This window comes from Macaca mulatta, chromosome 1 (assembly GCF_049350105.2).
Source record: "Macaca mulatta isolate MMU2019108-1 chromosome 1, T2T-MMU8v2.0, whole genome shotgun sequence".
NCBI classification, from domain to species: domain Eukaryota; kingdom Metazoa; phylum Chordata; class Mammalia; order Primates; family Cercopithecidae; genus Macaca; species Macaca mulatta.
This window is the reverse complement of record NC_133406.1, coordinates 133,689,421-133,712,242: the sequence shown is the minus strand read 5'-3', so window position 1 is coordinate 133,712,242 and position 22,822 is coordinate 133,689,421.

The following is a 22,822-nucleotide window of genomic DNA, read 5'->3' as shown; positions in this document are numbered from 1 at the left end:
CTGTACAACATGGTGACTATAGCTAATGTATTTGATACTTGAAAATTTCCAAGAGTAGATTTTACATGTTCTTGCCACAAAAAATAATAAATTAGGTAATGCATGTTACTTAGCTTGATTAAGCCACCCTACAATGTACATATATATCAAAACATTTTTGTACTCTGTAAATATATGCAATTTTTAATTGTCAATTAGAACAATAATTAATTAAAAAATAAAAAATATATAACAATTCACAAAGACATAGAAGAGATGCTCACTCTGTATCTTAACTTCCATGACGAGAAGAGAAACACTGCTCAAACTACTCTCAACTTTTTTATAAAGAAACAAAACACTTTAATTCTCAATGTTTTAATGTTTTGAATTAGTGTGTTTAAATATATATTGGTTCTACTTTTATTTTTTCTATGCATTTGTAACTGACAGTAAGGAAATTTTTAATATTTTGACAAAAATTTCTAGAGATCATGGCGCAGGATGGTTCTCCAGATGGCCCTGGACCAAACTAGTTCTTACCCCTTTCTTGTTTGTAGTTCCAAACATTAAATATAAAATGTTCTGTGGGTACAATATCCTGAGATAGGGAGAAAGTGTCTAAAACGGCATAAACCTTGTTCCTGTCCCTCCAAGGAAATGTAGTATTATGAGTTAGAGAGGAACTGCCCAGGACAGCCCGGGTTTTATTCATCTCTCTCAGAAGAAGGATGTCCTTCAAAGCCTTTTCACAGTGAATCATATGGACTCTGAGGCATATAACCCAGAATGCACTGTTTTTCAGGGTCTCGTAGCTGCAGTGGAAGCAAGGCTTGTGCAGCTGAGACAATGCTACCCTGGGCAGTTTTCTTGAGCCTGGGGAACTGGTTCACAAAGAATCATTGGCTTATTTAGTCCCTTGCTGCCTACCTGTAAGTAGTAAATCTACTTCACGTAATGCACTGCATAGGAGTGTGTTCTGTCTCACTGGCCTCAAGCATATTGGCAATCACTGCACAGTGAACCTGCTTAATACAAGGAATAATTATACTTTTCCCCATTGATTATTAAGATTATATTAAATAGTTTCAAATTTATTGATTATTTTTATAGCCTCACTACAGTGTAAATAGAGGACTGCTAGTAGTTTGAGAATTGGTTTGATTGTTAAAAGAAAGTAGCACAAGAAGTTTAGAGGTAAATGTCATAGCACTCCACAACGTTTTAAATGTTTCCTATTAGTTTTATCCTTCTGCACCACTCTCCTCAGAAGTGGCAACCCCCATTATCACAGGATTGCTGCCTTAACTCTAGTTTTCTCCCTTCCTTCCTTCCTTCCTGCCTGCCTGCCTTCCTGCCTTCCTGCCTTCCTACCTGCCTTTCTTCCTTCCTGCTTTCCTGCCTGCCTTCCTCCCTCCTTCCCTCCCTTCCCTCCTCCTCCTCCTTCTTCTCCTCCTCCTCCTCCCCTTCCTTCCGTCCTTCCTTCCTTCCTTCTTCCTTCCTTCCTTTCCTTCTTCCTTCCTTCCTCCCTCATTCCCTCCCTTCCTTTCCTCTTCCTCTACCTCCTTCTTCTTCTCCTTTTCTTCTTTTCTTCTTCTCCTCCTCCTCCTCACCTTCCTTCCTTCCTTCCCTCCCTCCTTCCTTCTCCTCCTTTTTTCTTTCTTTCTTTCTCTCTCTCTCTTTTTCTTTCTTTCTTTCTTTCATTCTCTCTCTCTTTCTTTTCTTTCTTTCTTTCTTTCTTTCTTTCTTTCTTTCTTTCTTTCTTTCTTTCTTTCTTTCTTTCCTTCTTTCCTTCTTCTTTCCTTCTTTCCTTCTTTCTGTCTTTCTCTTTCTTCTCCTTTTCTTTTTTTTTTTTTGAGAGGAAATCTTGCTCTGTTGCCAGGCTGCAGTGCAGTGGTGCGATCTTGGCTCACCACACCCTCCACTTCCTGGGTTCAAGTTATTCTCCTACCTCAACCTCCCAAATCGCTGAGACTACAGGCTCACACCACCACGCCCAGCTAATTTTTGTATTTTTGGTAGAGACAGGGTTTCACCATGATGGCCAGGCTGGTCTCTAATTCCTTACCTTAAGGGATCCACCCTCCTAGGTCTCCCAAACAGCTGGGATTACAGGGGTGAGTCACTGCACCCAGCCCCTTACTCCAGTTTCATAGTCACATTCCGGTCAAGTAAAAAAAAAAATGAGAGAATCAGTTGTTAAATATTTACCAGAACACAACTGGCCATAGCTGCCAAAAACACTGAAAAATATATATATATTTTTAAAGGAGCACATTGCCATCCAATATTCTGTCAAAAGAAGACAAGGATGAAATGATAGAAAATGAACAATAATAAGCACAAGGAAGGATGTAATTAGAGTGCTCAGAAATTAAAAACATGATTATTGAAATAATTTAAAATTTCTACACAAAGAATAAGTTGAAGAACAAACAACACAAGATGGAATTATTAAGCTAGAAGATATGCCTAACCGTTCCCACAGTACAGTATGAAATAAAAAATGACATACAATTATAAGGAAAATTTAAGACACAGAGAGTACATCTGAAAGATCCAATATCTATACAATAGAAAATACACAAGCAGTGTAAATATTCCACAAATAGAGGGTAGAAATAAAATAATAGGGAATATGGTCAAATAATATATAAAATTTTACTTAGAGACACACAGCTAGGATAGATCTTCATGAAACCTGGAACATCAAAAGATAAAGACACATTCTTACCATATTCAGGATAAAAACAAATTATTTACATTAGATTGAGAATCAGACTTAAAATACTCAATTTTTGCTGAGGAGTAGAGAATGAACAGGTTTATTAACTTTGGATGAAAGTATAAATTGGGGGACAATTTGACAATTTTTTTTTAGCTTTTATTTAAGTTCAGGGATATATGTGCAGGTTTGTCATACAGGTAAACTCATGTCACAGGAATTTGTTTTACAGATTGTTTTATCACACAGGTACTAGGTCTACTACCCAATAGTCAGTTTTTCCATTTCTCTCCCTCCTTCCACCCACAGGTAGGCCCCCAGTGTCTAAGTCCCCATACTTGTGTCCATGTGTGCTCAGTATTTATGTCCCACTTAGAAGTGAGAACATGTGATATTGGTTTTCTGTTTCTGCATTAGTTTGCTTAGGATTATGGCCTCCAGCTTCATCCATGTTCTTGCAAAGGACATATATTTTTATTCTTTTTTATGGATGCATAGTATTCCATGGTGTATATGCACAACATTTTCCTTATCTACCATTGGTAAGCACCTGGGTTCATTCCATGTCTTATCTATTGTGAACAGTGTTGCAGTGATCATACATGTGTATATATCTTTATGGCAGAATAGTTTATATTCTCTTGGGTATATACCCAATAATGAGATTGCTGGGTCAAATGGTAGTTGTTTTTAGCTTTTTGAGGAATAGTCACACTGTCTTCCACAATGGTTGAACTAATTTAGATCCTCACCAGCAGTGTATAAGCTTTCCCTTTTCTTTGCAACCTTACCAACATCTGTTATTTAGCCATTCTAACTAGTGTGAGATGGTATCTTACTGTGCTTTTGATTTTCATTTCTCCAGTCATCAGTAATATTGAGCTTTTTTCCTATGCATTAACTACAAATATGTCTTCTTTTGAGAAGTGTCTGTTCATGTTGTTTGCCCACTTTTCAATAGGGTTGTTTGTTTTTTTGTTTTACATTTGTTTAAGTTTCTTATAGATACTGGATATGAGACCTTTGTCACATGCATAGTTTGCAAATATTGTCTCTCATTTTGTGCATAGACTAATGGAGCAGAATAGAGAGCTCAGAAACAAGGCCATGCACATATAACCATGTGATCTTCTGTAACGCTGATGAAAACAAGAAATGAGGCAGGGACTCTTTATTCAGTAAGTGGTGCTGGGATAACTGGTTAGCCATATGCAGAAGATTAAAACTGGACACCTTCCTTATACCATATACAAAAATCAGCTCAAGATGGATTAAAGACTTAAATGAAAAACCCAAAACTATAAAAACCCTGGAAGACAACCTAGGCAATACCACTCTGGACATAGGAAGTGGCAAAGATTTTATGATGAAAATGCCAAAAGCAATTGCAACAAAAGCAAAAACTGACAAGTGGGATCCAATTAAACTAAAGAGCTTCTGCACAGCAAAAGGAACTATCAACAGAGTAAACAGACAATTTCTACAAAACTGTTAAATGTGCATATTCTTTTAGTGAATATCCAGGTATCTATACTTGGATATTCAACTACTTCATAAATATTGGCACAAATATGAAAGGATATAGGTAAAATAATTTACTTCACTATGTAAATAGTAAAAACTAGAGTTAGCCTAGAACTTTATCACTTATGAATAATTTAATAATTTTTAATATTTTTATAATATAGAAATATATGTAGGCAATTAAAAGAATAAGTTATATACAAATTTACTGATATAGAAGGAACACATTGCATAGCTGAGAAGCAAGTTGCAGTTGTATATGTATAGAAGATACACACGAAATTGTTAATAACAATCCTAAAATAGGTAAAGGAAGGGAGGAAAAAAGGAGATGAGAATTTCCACTGTGTATTTGTTTAACATTTGATTTTCTCATAAGGAGCAAGTTCTTCTGTTATAACTTTTTAAAGTTATGCTAAAATATATTCATTAATAAAGGATAAATTTCCATGTATAAGAATAGCCCAAGCATTCTTATACAACAGTAACACACAGAGAGCCAAATCATGAATGAACTCCCATTCACAATAGCTTCAAAGAGAATAAAATACCTAGGAATCCAACTTACAAGGGATGTAAAGGACCTCTTCAAGGAGAACTACAAACCACTGCTCAGTGAAATAAAAGAGGACACAAACAAATGGAAGAACATACCATGCTCATGGATAGGAAGAATCAATATTGTGAAAATGGCCATACTGCCTAAGGTAATTTATAAATTCAAAGCCATCCCCATCAAGCTACCAATGACTTTCTTCACAGAATTGGAAAAAACTACTTTAAAGTTCATATGGAACCAAAAAAGACCCCGCATTGCCCAGACAATCCTAAGCCAAAAGAACAAAGCTGGAAGCATCATGCTACCTGACATCAAACTATACTACAAGGCTACAGTAACCAAAACAGCATGGTACTGGTGCCAAAACAGAGATATAGACCAATGGAACAGAACAGAGCCCTCAGAAATAATACCACACATCTACAGACATCTGATCTTTGACAAACCTGAGTAAGAAAAGAAATGGGGAAAGGATTCCCTATTTAATAAATGGTGCTGGGAAAATTGGCTAGCCATAAGTAGCAAGCTGAAACTGGATCCTTTCCTTACTCCTTATACGAAAATTAATTCAAGATGGATTAGGGACTTAAATGTCAGACCTAAAATCATAAAAACCCTAGAAGAAAACCTAGGCAATACCATTCAGGACATAGGCATAAGCAAGGACTTCATGTCTAAAACACCAAAAGCAATGGCAACAAAAGCCAAAATTGACAAATGGGATCTAATTAAACTAAAGAGCTTCTGCACAGCAAAAGAAACTACCATGAGAGTGAACAGGCAACCTACAGAATGGGAGAAAAATTTTGCAATCTACTCATCTGACAAAAGGCTAATATCCAGAACCTACAAAGAACTCAAACAAATTTACAAGAAAAAAAACAAACAACCTCATCAAAAAGTGGGCAAAGGATATGAACAGACACTTCTCAACAGAAGACATTCATACAGCCAACAGACGCATGAAAAAATGCTCATCATCACTGGCCATCAGAGAAATGCAAATCAAAACCACAATGAGATACCATCTCACACCAGTTAGAATGGCGATTGTTAAAAAATCAGGAAACAACAGGTTCTGGAGAGGATGTGGAGAAATAGGAACACTTTTACATTGTTGGTGGGACTCTAAACTAGTTCAACCATTGTGGAAGACAGCGTGGAGATTCCTCAAGGATCTAGAACTAGAAATACCATTTGGCCCAGCCTTCCCATCACTGGGTATATATCCAAAGGATTATAAATCATGCTGCTATAAAGACACATGCACATATATGTTTATTGCAGCACTATTCACAATAGCAAAGACTTGGAATCAACCCAAATGTCCATCAGTGATAGACTGGATTAAGAAAATGTGGCACATATACACCATGGAATACTATGCAGCCATATAAAAGGATGAGTTTATGTCCTTTGTAGGGACAAGGATGCAGCTGGAAACCATCATTCTCAGCAAACTATTGCAAAAACGGAAAACCAAATACTGCATGTTCTCACTCATAGGTGGGAACTGAACAATGAGAACACTTGGACACAGGAAGGGGAACATCACACACCGGGGCCTATTGTGGGGAGCGGGGAGTGGGGAGGGATAGCATTAGGAGATACACCTAATGTAAATGACAAGTTAATGGGTGCAGCACACCAACATGGCACATGTATACATATGTAACAAACCTGCACGTTGTGCACATGTACCCTAGAACTTAAAGTATAATAAAAAAAAAAAATCACACACACACACACACAGACACAAAAGAATAGCCCAAAATTGCTGAGAAAAAATGTAGTAATAAAAGACTTTTGCCCCACTAAGTATCAAAACATTTTAGAAGGTTTTTGCAAATAAAATAGTGTAAAACAATTTCAGATACATACAGGTCCATCAACAGAGAGAAACTTAGAATCCCTAAATCCCACATATACGCCCATATTAAGTACATAATGAAATAGCACGTCTAATCAGTAGAGAAAGAATAGGTTGCTATTAGGCCAGTCTTTTGTGAAAAAAAGTAAAGGTTAAGAAAAAGTTAAATAGATTAATCGAAAGTTCTTATTCTTATATCTAGGCAGAAATAATGATGTTTAGTAAATTTGATTATTAAAAATCTAAAACAAGACTACAAAAGCAGCTCCTCCAATAAAAAAAGAGAAAGAAATGTATAGAAAACAAAGAAACTGAAGAAACAGAAAAAATGTGTAACATGTATAATAAATTATATATATATAATATTTAAAAATACAAAAGATTAAAAAGGTAGAAGTTTAAATTGTTTGCCTAAAATTGTATAGCTAAGAAAGTAGTATGACAAAGTTGGAATTTTGCTGAGTAAACATGTACTGCAGGGCTCACAGTACATGTGGCAAATGGCAAAGTGTTGGCCATAGGGGCAAGACAGGACCAAGGACTAAACAGAAATTTGTAAAAATGATTAAAATGCCTTTAATATGTGCTTATCCTTTATTTGATCGAATAATATCATATTTAGACATTTATTCTAAGGAAATAATCAGATAACTAGTATCCAGCAAAAATGTATTGATTAAAATAATTATGATGTATAGCTAGAGATAGAGATATTCATGCATAGGCATATAAATTTGTTAATTTCATCTATTTTAAGAAATTAAAGTGTATTTTACATGCTTCTATTATAAAACAAAGAAAGTATATATACATAGGAATGTGTCTGGAAATATCTTAAATTCGCTCCATAAATACTGATTAAGTGTCTAGCACAGGACAGCACAGCATAGTGGTTACAAGTGCTGACTCTGGAGCCATATAGCTGGTTTGAATCTGGGCTCTGCCACTCACTAGCTGTGTGGACCTGGGCAAGTTACTTATACTCTCGCAGTGTTAGAGTGCAATGAATATATATATATATTCCTAAAAATACACAATCACACTTTCTAAGCGGAGTTCAAAGTCATCTGCTTTTTCAGGCAATCACAGGAGCATTTAGCAGTGAGGAGTTCTCATGCTTCCATTTGGGGCCGTGCTGCTTTAATATTTTGCTCTTTACTTCACCTCAACCCTCCAACAGTGTTCGATTAGAAACCATTTTTAACTTTAAACAGCTTTTTTAAAGTTGGCATTTCCTTCATGTGCCAAAAATTATAAGCATATATTTTAAAAGTAAAGAATGAATTTGGTAAAACATTTTGCTTGGCTAAAAAGGTTTTCAGTAGTTCATTAACTGCAAAATAATTCCCCACTGAATGTCAGAGATCCTGTGCAAGATGTTGCCTAGGGCTGAATAATATGTGTTCACCTTTTAATCACACTGACAGGGGAAATGGAAAGCAAGTCCACCAGTATTCAACATGCAGTCTTTATTTTAATGGAGAGGAACTGAAGCATAAATAGTACAAAGTATCTGATAATTCAAAAAATGTTTATGGTTTTGTTGGGTGTGAGTATAGCTTGGCTATACAGGTATTTCTAATAATCTTAAAAATTCACTCCCTTTCAAATAATGAAACTACATTGTTAAAACCTGATACAAGTTGGCAGTCCCGCTCTTTTTCCTTTTATCTGTTTCTGCCTGAACTTCAGGGTAGTAATTGACAGTAGCCTTTCCTTCCCAGTTTATATATTCGTAATTTTCAAAAGCTATGGCTTAAAAAATGGCTTTTTTGCTTCCATATTTACAGTTAGTTTAGTTCACAACATCACCCATATGGGATAGATGCTAGATACCATTTATTGATCTGTCTTACGCATCTCTGGCTTCATAGCTGCACGGTAAGCAAGTTGAGGGTGGGAAATAGTGTCTTTTTTACATTTTTATCCTGAGCAACTTGTGCAGTTCTTGGCATATAATAAATGTCTAATATTTGTTTGTTGAAATTATATGAATCTTCACCCAGTAATGTTATACTTTATAATGTAATAAAAAATAAATTTGTGATTTTATTTCAATAGCAATTTTCTTCCTATTCTAGTTTTGATTCTCCAACAAGCTCATTAAAAGGGTCAAAAGGGATGTGGTATAATTTCAGAAATGTGTTTCTTTTATTAATGAGTATCATTCTGGTCTAATTTGTATTTTCAGTTATATATCCTTAATGTTGAAAAAAAATTAAGATTAAATCAGAAGTCATTACACTGAAAGATCATTAATTATTCTAAACTAAAATGAGTCTTGTTCATTGTTCGGCTCTCACACTATTATGTAAACCTGAAATGTCTGGTTTATTTTGCTTGGGGGAAAGATACAGAGACTTGTGCCAGAGATTTAGCAAGATCAAATGAATTACCCAGTCTGTAGGCCCTTTCTACTCCACCACCACCCCTGATTCTGTGGAGACAGTTAATTCTCTTGTATGAGCAACAAAAACCTGAAAGAGGAATATTTAAAGTAAATTATTGGTATTGCCAATGACAATGCATATGGCAGAGTGTTGCATAGAATATGCTTCTAGCCACTTCTCTTTTTCTACCTATATTCCGTTGAAACATATTAGTATGGCATTCGGTGTACAGATCAATGGCTACCTGTGGACTTATCTCTGTATGGTGCTTTTCATTTTCTGAAATTCCCACCCCTGTAAAAGAAGATTACAAAGTAAAGATATAAATAAGAATCAAGAGACTTCAGTTACAATATCAAGGAGACTGTTCTTCCAATACCCTCTGCAAAATGCGATGCCAAGTTGCTACTAGAAAATGACATCAGTCTTTTTGCATGGGGTTGTAGTTTTCTGCCTTTCTTTAATAGTCATTTCTGAATTTCATTAAAGGTATTGGAAAATTTTACAGTCTCTGTCCTTTTATGAGGAACTTCCATTCTGTATTTGAACCAAAAAAATCACCTCTGTCCATGCAAAAGTCATGAACCTCCTCACACTGCCTGTGTAACACACACTCCCCCACTGGATACAGCAGTTCCAGACTTATTTATTTATTTATTTATTTATTTATTTATTCATTTATTTATATTTTTTTAGACGGAATCTTGCTCTGTCGCCAGGCTGGAGTTCAGTAGCATGATCTCGGCTCACTGCAACCTCCAATTCCCTGGTTCAAGAGATTCTCCTGCCTCAGCCTCCCATGTAGCTGGGATTACAGGCAAGTGCCACCATACCCAGCCAATTTTTGTATTTCTAGCAGAGACAGCGTGTCACCATGTTGGCCAGGATGATCTCCATCTCCTGACATCTTGATCTGCCCTCCTCAGTCTCCCAAAGGGCTGGGATTACAAGCGTGAGCCACCACCCTCCGCCCCAGGCTTTACTTTTAAAAACTTGCTTCTCAGCTATGCATTACTTCCTGTATCAGGTAGGCTACCCATTGACTTCCAATAAAATATCAACTGAAGTTTTTTTATTTCCATTTGAAACCTCATTTATCACCAGTTAGCAACTTAAAGTTTTAAAATTATTCTGTATCACAGTCTTTAGGAATGTTCTATATATGACACATTACTTTCACTTCAATATAGTTTTGTGGGTGGGTGCATCATAGTAGGAACTGAAGCAGAAGAGAAAGTTCATTAAATAATCATTTCACACTTTATAATATATGCACCTAATAAAAGCATTGAAAGATTTAAAATATTCAAGAAAGACTATTCATAAAGGCAGCTTGAAATATGACTTGAGCAATTATAAAAATATATTTATCAAATGCAGACAACCAATCTGTGTATTTCAAGGGAAAAATCCTTTATTTAAACTTTGACTTCACTTACCTGTCTGTATAACCAAAGTTCTAACATTTCATTTCTACTGCAAACTTGCACTATTTACTTTGCTTGTATGATATTATGCCTTAAAAAGAAATCCAACTTTATAGCAAACATTAGGTGACAGTTAGACTGCAAATATATGAAATAGTTACATGAAACAAGCCATTAGACTGGATTTTATTTTTAACTGATATTTAACAGCATAACAATATTGATTAATACACTTTCAAACATATATCTACCTTGTCTTTCCTTTATCATTGCTAAAGTTCACATATATTTTAAAGCATGTCTGGTAAGGTGGTCTGTTAAATATTTTATTAACATTATTAGCAAAAACCTGACATTAAACTTCTAGATCTAACACAGAGGGATAAGACCCTTTGGTATTACTGTTTTTGCATTGGGAAGAATCTCTCGTGTAATCTCTTTTAGAAACCAGATATAAGACAGTGAGTACCCATTGCTTAGGAGAACGTTTAACATTATATTTGTGTGTGTGTGTGTATTTTGCTGTTGTTTTTTTAACAACTTCACCCGAAATTTTTTGGTATGTAGAATTCAAATTTTCTGGGCAATATGGGAGAAAGTTAGCATAAGGCATGAACATCCAACTGGAAAGAAAATGATTTGGATCCCAACCTCTTCCTTTTTAGAAAGAGCCTGGACAAATTATCTGGTTCTGATCAAGCCCAGTATGTAGATCTAAAAGCAAATAGTGGGAAAATGGTTGTGTTGCGTGGCGTGTATGTGTGTTTTTAAGTTGTGTCATGAAAAAGCTAGGTAGACTCTTGAGCAATCAGTATCTGGGAGCAATCTGGTGGTCTTCCAACCTCAAAGGACTATGTCTGAGTTATAGGTCTAGTGCCAAAAAAGACCATCCAAGACACACAATTCAGCATCAATAGTAGCAGCTGCAGAATCAAACAAAAGCAGTTCTTTGAACTGTCTGATTTTCACTGGCATCACCAGGGCCTCTGGCTTGTTTCACAGCAGCAGTACTGTGGCAGCATGTTTTGGAACAGACAGCATCTGATTCCAATTGCATATTTCTCAAGTTCTAAATTGACATATCTACATTCTGGCTTTAGGAATGAAATGAAAGCAAAAGGGAGAAAAGCTTCTTTAAGCCAAAGACAAACCCTGATGAGGGTTACTGATGCGAGCTCTTAGCAACCCATGCTTCCAGACGCTGAGTGAGTGTCTCTGTTCTAAATAGGGGATCAGAGAATTATATCACTTTCAATTTACTTATTACACTCTTATACTGCTATTTCTCTTGTAATAGAATATTTGGACAGAACAGGACTCCAGTTTGTTTTGTTTGTTAAGGAAATTTACAGGAACAAAAAATAGTTGAATAAAAATTTTGGCAGCCACGACTGACACCTATAATCTTTCTAACATGGGATCATGATGGCATTTTGGATCAAGTTGTAAGTGTCAACGAGGATGTTGTACCTAATAGTTCTCTAAATGTCCAGGCAGCCCTCCTTCTCCAATAAATGCTTATCTGAGCAAGTAGCCATAATTCCCTTCAGGAAACAGATCATTATTATACATGATTTTTGTAGTTGTTTAAGATCCTCTCTCATGGGACCTCATCCTCTTTGGTCAATAGGTTCCAGATCTGAGAACTGAGTTAAGAATATAAGCTTTTAAATTTTATTACGATGATTGCCTTCTGCCTCCCAGTTACAAATTCTAATTCATTTTGACCTTATAAATTAAAAAATACCTTTGCTGACTGACCATCTACCTTGCCCCTCTGAAAACTGTCTACTAAGTATCTTCAGAGCTCTCTGTAGGAAAGGTCACCTGGCTGACACCTTAAGCTTGCCACTGTTGTAATAGTTGTTCCCACATTGCTTCCAGTATTTAAATCTGTTTTCTCTCATATTGCGGTCCCATTATATCCATTGTTTCTAGGGAGCCCATTTCTGTTGGGATAAAGTCTCCCAACTTTATCTCTGGCCTATAGAAGAGAGCTACCATTGAGCTTCTCAGTAACACTGGTACCATTCTTTACCAAGTTGGTAACTGGCATGACCTTCAGGCTTTCCTTGAATTATGACCAGCTTGTATATTTTCCAGGGTCACATAGTTTATCTAGAATGCCCACTTCTCTAAGCATTTTTATTCTTTCCTCTATCTGATATGTATATTTTTAATTTTTTTTTTAATTTTTTGAGACGGAGTCTCGCTCTGTCTTCTAGGCTGAAGTGCAGTGGGACAGTCTTGGCTCACTGCAACTTCCACCTCCCGGGTCCAAGCGATTCTCCTGCCTCAGCCTCCTGAGTAGCTGGGATTACAGGCACCCACCACCACTCCAGGCTAATGTTTTTTCTTTTTGTATTTTTAGTAGAGATGGGGTTTCACCATGTCAGCCAGGCTGATTTCGAACTTCTGACCTCAAGTGATCCACCCACCTCAGCCTCCCAAAGTGCTATAGGTGTAAGACACCATGCCCGGCCATAGATTTCTACTTAATAGTAATATAGTATAGGCCATTACTTTTCCCCCTTGCAAGACCCATCCTCACTTCATGATACCACTAGAGGTCTTGTGTAGGACTTTAAATTCTTTTCTAGATAGCATGTTTCCATGTCAATAAATTTTGTTTCTTCGAGTTTTATATTCTAACCCACCATCTTGATCAAGATCAATTCCACATGTACTCTTACGGCTAGGCCAGCACGTGTTGGCTAGAACCTGTAGCTCTATTTGCATATAGTCCCTTTCCTCCATCAGCAGGCTCAGAACAACCCTTCTGTTGTCTTATGAGGCAGAAGTCTCTCCATTAGCCTCAAGAAAAGGGACTTGCTAGACTTTACCAAGGAGCAGAGTTCCATTTATGTAGGTTCATGGATGCATTCTGAGTTCCAAAGTCTTAAGTGCATCATGTCACCTATCTCCATCCAAGTGTTCAAGTCTCATTTCTTCTCAATTAGAGCCCTAACTCTGCTACAAGAAAATTCCTAGGATTGAGAATTGAATCTTCTCTAGAGCTCACCTCATCCTGAGCTTTTTCTGTTCTCTGGATGCAGGAGATGGAAGTCTTTTCATATGCTGCCAAGGAAACTGTCAAATGTTCACTTTTGAGCTTTATTTAATGATTAATCACTCTCACCCTGTCATTCTCTAAGAAATTAATACTACTCAGAAGCAGCCATTTAATTCAATTGTCTTTACATTAATTTTCTTGTATCTCTGAAATACTCAAAATAGTGCAATCATTAACACATTTATTTCTATCCAATTTACCACCAGTACAATTCTTAACAATTACACCATCCTAACAGTCCACTAACTGTACTTCCTGCCTGTTGAGCAGAGGTGATGTAGTTCCAAAATCTCCTTTTAGAGCCTTCTTTCTAGGTCACTTCTAGTACTAACTCTTTTAGATCATCTCTGTATAGAAACTGAGGAGCTATGTGTGCAGATTATGCTGAGTTATACTTGGAGACAACCCTTGACAGGAAGTGACTGGCAGAGGGATAAGTTCAAATTCAATGTAGGTGCAACAGAGGCCTCAGGCCTTCAGGCATTTCTACAGACAGCACAGGAGCTAAGTTGACACTTTAGGGTTTTCCCAAACCGAGGCACAGGGGCCAGGCCTTATTCCCCCTACCTCAACCAGACATTGGATGCAGGCTGCTCCAGAGGAAGGGATACAGCATTTAGGTGAGAGCAGTTGGATGAATGCAACTGTGAGCTGCCTGTCAGCCATAGCTTGGAGTGCCTCTTCTCTGAAGGGAGTGTTCTGGCTGACACTCTATAGTATCTGCTGTACAAAGTTATTTCAACTACCAAAATAAGATGGACAATGACAAATAAAGCAAATATCCACATAAAATTCTAGAATAAATATTGCATTACACATTTTCTGAACAAAGGAAAAGAGCAAGAGAAGGATGAGGTAACACTTTCAGAAACCTCTTCTCACCAGTCATTATCCTTGTACATAGCATGTATTCAATAGATATATGCTGAGTGAATAAATGAAAAAAATAAGAGATTTCCCACTTAATTCTATTTTAAAAAACACATGCATATATTACTTAATTCTAAACATCTTCAAGAGGGCTTGCCTCATTCATGCCTATTTATCATTCATTAGGATGTCATTCAAGTAAATGATGTTATGTTTATGTAATCTTTATACCAGACTGTCCACTTCTTCAAGGAGGAGCTCTGATTGAATTATAATCTCCCTTTCCTTCCTCCCCTTCCCCACTCCAAACCATTGCTGAATATCAACTCATAGCAACAATCAATTTGTGTAGGTACATTTTACACTTTGGAGGAAACTTACTGTTGTTAAACAATATAATGCAGGCAATTGGACTTTACTTCTTTTGACTGAACATGAATGCAAATGAAAATGAATAGAAATTAAATATCTTTATTAAACTCATTATTTTTTAGCTTTCATTAGCCTGTACCTACTAATGTTAATGGTGTCTTAAAATCAGTGATTAAATATGGGCTTTGACATAACTTTTTAAATATTCAACCAATATCGTGATTTATATCAATATTTACTCATTTTTAACTTTCAAAAGAACTTGATTTTGTCAAAGTTTTCTTAATATTTACTTCAGATTAAACTTTTTTCTTTTTTTAAGTATATTAAAACTTCTCACCAAGTGTCTTTAGATTTCACAATTGTCATATTCTTTAGAAGCATTTTACATTTGATATATTCTATTTTTTTACACAATGTCTAACCATGCTCCAATAATAAATCATAAACTCAAACTGAAAGGAGCTACTGAGCTCTAAACATAAAATGCTTACCTACAAGCTATATCATGTAGTACTAACTGTAAAGACTTCCAAAAATTTTTATATGCTTCTTAATAGAAAGATTATTTTGATAAGAAGTGTTATTTATATACTAGTAAAATATTAAAGGCTTATTTTGCAAAACTTTTTGAACAACTGTTGTCTGGTCAAAGTTGTTCTCTGGTCAAAGCATTATACTAAATAAAGCCGTGAATAACATTTTATCTGCCTTCATGAATGTTATATTGAATTAACAGATTATGAAAATAATTTATCATAATACAAAATAAAATAAAATAAGTAAAATAAGGTTAGTATAAGCAAAGAAAAATGATCAAATTATTCCAAACATAGGGATTGGGGAAGATTGTACATTAACCTCAAACATAATATTTATCTCAGAGTAGTGTAACTGTCTGCTCCTTCTCTGTCTCTCCCACTAAACTGTGAATTTATATGAGTGGGCTGGTGAGATGAATTGAGTCTCCAGCTCAGTATTTCCTATGCCTACTACAGATTTCTGAGTTAGCAGACAATCTTCTAGTCTTTAGGTGGATTAAGATGTAAATTATCCACATCTTAAAAGATGAGTGCCGGTTCTATAAAAGTCTTTCCGAGGTAAGAGAAAGGTGTTGGACTGATTGCACAAGTCTCTTGGTGTATGTTTAATGATCCACTTGAGGAATGTAGAAGGAAATGTTTTGCAAGTGAGGTATATAGATAGTATATCATATAGAATGCCTTGATATCGTATAGAATGCCTTGAATCCCATACAATAGAATTGTATAATTACTCATTTTGTAAGTAAGGGTCTGAGAATTGTCTTCACAACAGCATAATATAATCTGAGAAGTCATCCGTCTATTGGGCTACTTAAGTCACATCCAAGTAATGGATTCTCATTACTAGCCTTGTTAACTCAGTCTTAGAAGATAAATGGGAAATCAAGAAATGGACTAATTTTGTTCTGTATTTCAATAAACTACTTCCAGAAGCAAGGGATTAAGGCAACTGGAATACATTTTTAAACCATACCCTTATTAAACATCTGTGTTTTAGATAAAAATACATTCCTTGAATATAAAAAATCCTCCTATATTGTTTCAATTAACAATTCTTTGGAAATACTGATTCTATGGTTATTTGCATCACACAAATCTAATCTTATTTGAAGCCCTGCATAGCTAAAGTGAATTCAAATCTATTCAGTAAATATTTAATATATATGTAACTCAAAACTCAAAATTGAAATTCAGAATTGTGGAAGGCAATATCTCAGATGTTGAGGGTAACCACTGAGTTTGAAATCCCCTTCCTCACCCTACTGGAGTTTAACAATTTCTTCCACAACTTGTCCAAAGTGAGAATTTATTACAAATTTGTAACGGGAGGTCTTTACATGACTATAGATTTTACCATATGGCCACTTGGGAAAAAGTTAGTAAAATTTCTAATAATTTTCTGAAATTAAACTGCTTTAAAAACCTACCAGGGACTTCTAGTTTTAACTCCATCATATAAAAGCCTAGGAAGAACAAGAAAAACCTTGACACACTGAAAAATCAATGACTTTTCCTGAATTCATCAACAACAGCCACCCCAAAATCGGGAGAGACAGGTCACTTCAGATAGTTGGACAAAATCTCCTTTCCTGTAGTAGAAGCAGTAGAACCACAAACTTGTAGAGATACTTATATTAATTTTGTTTAATTAAGAAAAAAAAAGAAAGAAAACCTAAAATCGCCAAAGCCATTCTAAGCAAAAGAAGCCAAAGCTATTCTAAGCAAAAAGAACAAAACTGGAGGGATCACATTACTTAACTTCAAATTATACTACAGAGCTATAGTAACCAAAACAGCATGGCATAAAAACAGACATAAAAACTGGCATAAAAGCAGGCACATAGACCAATGAAACAGAATAGAGAATTCAGAAAAAAATTCACACAACTACAGCGAACTCACTTTTGACAAAGGTGCCAAAAACATACATTAATGAAAAGACAGTCTCTTCAATAAATGGTGCTGGGTAAACTCCATCTATATGCAGAAGAATGAAACTAGACCCTCTTCTCTTGATATATACCAAATGAAATCAAAATGGATTCAAGATTTAAATCTAAGATCTCAAACTATAAAACTATGACAAAAAAAAATGTTACAGAAAATCTCCAGGACATTGGTTTGAGCAAAAATTTATTGAGTGATACCCCACAAGTCCAGGTAACCAAAGCAAAATGGACAAATTGGGTCACACCAAGTAATAAAGCTTCTGCATAGCAGAGGATACAGTTAACAAAGTGAAGATGCAACCCACAGAATGAAAGAAAATATTTGCAAACTACTCATCTGACAAGGGTTAATAACAAGAATATGTAAGGAGCTCAAACAACTTTGGAAAAAAATCTAATAATCCCATCAAAAAATTGGCAAAAGATTCAAATGGACATTTCTCAAAAGAAACCATACAAAAGCAAACAGGTATATGAAAAGGTGCTCAATATCACTGCTCACCAGAGAAATGCAAATCAAAACTACAATGAGATATCTCTTACTGTAGTTAAAATGGCTTATTTTATTGGCAATCATTTATTGCCAAAAGACAGACAATAACAAATGCTAGTGAGGATGTGGAGAAAAGGGAACCCTTGTACACCACTGTGAGAATGTAAATTAGTACAAGTACTATAGAAAGCAGTTTGGAGGCTTATCAAACAAAATAAAAATGTAGCTACCATATGATCCAGCAATCCCACTGCTGGGTATGTATCCAAAAGAAAGGAAATATTTTATCAAAAAGATATCCCATGTTTGTTGCAGCTCTGTTCCCAATATATAAGATTTGGAAACAATCTAAGTACCCACCAACAGAAGAATAGATAAGGAAAATGTAGTACATATACACAATGGAGTACTACATATACAGAATGAAGAACTATTCATCTATAACAAAAGAATTCTGTCATTTGCAACATATGGATGAAACTGGAGATCATTATGGTAAGTGAAATAAGCCAGGTGCAGAAAACAAACATCACATATTCTTACTTATTTGTGGGATCTAAAACTCAAAACATTTGACCTCATGGACATAGAGAGTAGAAGGACGGTTACCAGAGACTGGGAAGAATAATGGCGAAGTGTAATGTGAAGGTGGAGATGGTTAATGGGTACAAAAAAAATAGAAAGAATGAATAAGAACTGCTATTTGATAGTATAACAGGGTGACTAGGGTCAATAATAACTTGATTGTACACTTAAAAATAACTAAAAGAGTATAATGGATTGTTTGTAACACAAAGGATAAATGCTTGAGTGGTAGATACCCTATTTCCTATGATGTGATCATTGTGCATTGCATGTCTATATCAAAACATCTCATGTACCCCATAAATATATATGCCTACTATGTCTCCAAAAAATTAAAAATAAAAAATGTCAAATAAATAATATTTTAATTACTGGATGTTCAGTGTGAACTACCACAAGTGTGAGAGAGTGTTGGAAGCCTCAGGCATGAGGGAACCTCACACTTTCATTTCCTGTCTGAAGCCCCAGGAGATTCTCCCAGTGAAAATCTGAGAAAGCTGCAGTTCTAAATATAGCCAAGTGAAAACAGAAGTAATCATTGTGAAACCTGCTAAGTGTCATCTACATGACAAAACCATTTCCTAGGGGGAAAGAATTTATCAGAGCCTTGTTCCAGGACCACGAAGGAAAGCCATTTGTTCTAGCTTCTTCTAGCCTTTCTGTCTCAACAGGTGTGGGTGGTTTAGATGGCAGAATGGGAAGCTGTTTAAGAAGCAGCATATTTGAAGGTCACAGTCAGAAATACAGATCCACTAAAAGGCTAAGACTTAATTGAAAGATTGTAAGTTGTTTTTCCTCTCATCATCTCACCAACAGGGCTTCAGCATAATAGTGAATTGTCACTTAAAAAGTTGCAAGACATAGACTTTCTTCTCTAAGAAGAATAATTTAGTGAGTCTAGAAGATGGAGATAAAAATACCAGAGAAATGTGAAGACATTACCACTTATACCTATAGCAAACATTAAACAGAGCCCAACACATAGCCACATAAACCAAAGGCCCATTTAATTCATTTTCTATTTCTTAGTACACCTCATCTGGTTTTCCAAAATCAACAACAACAAAAAAGTGACAAGGGACACCAAAAGGCAAGGGAAATCATATTCTGAGGTGAAAAAGCTGTAATCAGAACTACCAGTACAGCAAACATTAAGAACAGCTCAAATCCTAACCATATTAACACAGAGCCTCACACTAGATGCCTATTACTTTAATTTCCATACCTGATACATTGTATCCAGGTTTCAACTAAAAAATATGAGTCCTGCTAACCAGGAAAAGGAAAACACATTGAATAGAAAAGAAAAGCAACAGTTCTAGACTCAGCTATGAGACAGATTTTGGAATCATGAGATGGAAAATAACCATGATTAATATGCTGAGGTCTCTAATGTAAAAAAAAAAAATAGACAACTTACAAGAACAGATGAGTCATAAAAGCAGATAAATGAAACAAAAAAAGAATAAAAAAGATATAATATAAATGTTTAAAAACTGGAAGAGAAATGAAGATGCTTTTGATGGCCTTATAAGTAGATTTAACATGCCCAAGGAAAGAATCAGCATGCTTAAAGACAGGTCAGTAGAAATTCCAAACTTAACTGCAAAGAAAAAGCAGTTTAAGAAAAAGAAGAGAACATTCAAGAATGGTGGGAAATTTTCAAAAGGTTTAATATAGAGGTAACTGGAATGCCACGCAGAGATAAAAAAGAGATCTCAGCAGAAGAAATATTTGCAATAATAATGGGTAAAATATTTCCAAAAATGACAAATCACTTCAAACCACAGATCCAAGAAATTTGATAAAAACCCCGTGGAATTCGTACAAAAAAAAAAATCATTCCTAGGTATGCTATCTTCCAACTACAGAAAACAAAAGACAAGAAAATCTTGAAGAAATTAGAGGGAGAAAACACCTACCTAAGGAGTAACAAGGGTAAGAATTACAGTATACTTCTTAATAGAAAACTTGCAAGCAATAAGATAATGGAATACAATATTTAAAGTGTTGAAAGAAAACAAAACCTCACCCATCTAGAATTCTATCTCTAGCAAAATTACCTTTCAAAAGTTAATGAGAAATAAGGGCTTTCTCAGACAATAAAAACTCAGGAAAATCACCATCAGAAGACATGTAATGCTAGAAATGTTAAAAGATTTCTTAAGGCAAGAGAAAAAATGATATACTTCCTAATACAGAGGGTGTTGGATAAGGAATAAAACAAGGTTAAATTATTTTATTTTTATTAGCCTTAATTGATGTAAAAGGTAACCATTGTTTAAAGCAATAATAGCAACAAGATATGGACAATTATAGCATATGGATAAATGAAATGTTTGACAAGTAATATCACAAGGGAAAGGAAGTAGGAATTGGGAATACTCTATTAAAAAGTATTGCTGCTACATGAGAGTGGATTAGTGTTGTTTGAAGGTGGCTTAGATTAATTAAAAATGTATATTTTAAACACAGTGCAACCACTAAAAAATTACAAAAGGATTATAATTGATACACTAATAGAGATGACAAAGTGTAATCACTTAAATGCTCAATAAATTCAGAGAAATAAAAATAGAAATCAATAAAAAGAAACAAATGCAATGAATATGAAATAATTATAAACATGGTAGGTATTAATCCAAATATATTTTAAAAATTTAAATATTAATGGCCTGAATATACCAATCCAAAGACAGAAATTTTCAGAGTAGATAGAAAAACAAGACTCAACTGTAAGTTATCTTCAAGAAACCTACTTTATGTATAAGACTCTGATAAGTTAAAAGAAAATGGAGAAAGTTATAACTCTGATTAAAAGAAACTTTTTAAAAATTAGCTTTAATTAAAAGAAAGCTCACATATTTATCTAATTTTAGACAATAAACACTTGAAAATAAAAATTAATAGGAAAAAGGATGATCACTACATAATAATAAGAGGAGTGATTCCTTAAGAAGACATAACAATCTTAAACATATGTGCACCTGGCAACAGGAAGCAAAATACATAAGGCAAAAAATGATAGAACTGAAAGGAGAAATTATAGTTGGAGACTTTAACACCTTCCTCTGTAGTTGATAAATCAAGCAGACACAATAGATGTGAGGGTATAGTTAATCTGAATAGCGACATCAACCAATTTAATTGAATAGACATTTTTTTGGACAATCCATACAACAAAAGAAAAAGCTCACATGAAACAAGCAATGAGATAGACCACATTATAAAGTATAAAACACAACAGAGTTTGAAGAACAGAAGTCATACAGAAGTCATACAAACTTTGTTCTCAGACCACAATTGAATTAAAACAGAAGTTCATAACAGAAAGATAGCTAAACAATTCCTGGACATTTGGAAATCACACACTTTAAAATATCACATGGGCCCCAAAATAAGTCTCACGAGCAATTAAGAGTATTTGAAACTCAAGTATAATGAAAATACAACTTATCAAAGTTTGGGAGATTCAGTGAAGCAGTAACTAAGGGAAATTTTATAGCATTAAATGCATGGATTAGAAAAGAAGAAAGATCTAAAATCAATAAGCTCTGCTTCACTTGAAGAAATTAGTGAAAAAATAGCACGTTATGTCTAAAGCAAGCAGAATAAAATAAATAAAACATAAGGCATAATTTAACAAAATTTAAAACAGAAAATCAAAAGAGAAAATCAACTAAACCAAAACCTTATTCTTTGAAAATGTCAATAAAATTAAACAACCACTAGCCAGAATAACCAAAAAAAAGACACAAATTGTTAATAACAGATATGAAGTATGAGTCATCACTACTAATCCCATGAAAATTAAAAGAATAATAAAGAGATAATCCAAGAAGTCTATAATCCACAAATTTGATCAATTAATTGACTAATTCTTTGGAAGATTCAAACTATAAAAATTCAAATAAGAAGAAATAAGCTTGGTATAGCGGCCCATGTCTGTAGTCTTAGCTACACAGGAGGTTGAGGCAGGAGTTCAAATCTAACCTGGGCAGCATAATGAGACCTTGTTTCTGGGGGGAAAAAAAAGAAGAAAGAAGGAGGAAGAAGGAGAATAAGGAGAAGAAAGAAGGAGGAGAAGAAGGAAAACGAGAAGGAGAAGAAGGAAAAGTAGGAGAAAAAGGAAAAGGAGAAGGAGAAGAAAAAGAGGAAGAAAAAGAAGAAGAAGAAGAAGAAGAAGAAGAAGAAGAAGAAGAAGAAGAAGAAGAAGAAGAAGAAGAAGAAGAAGAAGAAGAAGAAGCAGAAGCGGCGGCGGAGGAGGAGGAGGAGGAGAGAAGAAGAAGAAGAAGAGAGAAGAGAGAAGGAGAAGGAGAGTTGTTAGTGGAGGAAGGAGGAGGAAGAGTTGGGGGAGGAGAAGAGGAGAGGAGGAGGAGAAGCCTAAAAGCCATAGATCTTCTAAAGAAATTGAAATAATACAAATATTCTTCCCCCTGAAATAAATACCAGGACCAGAGA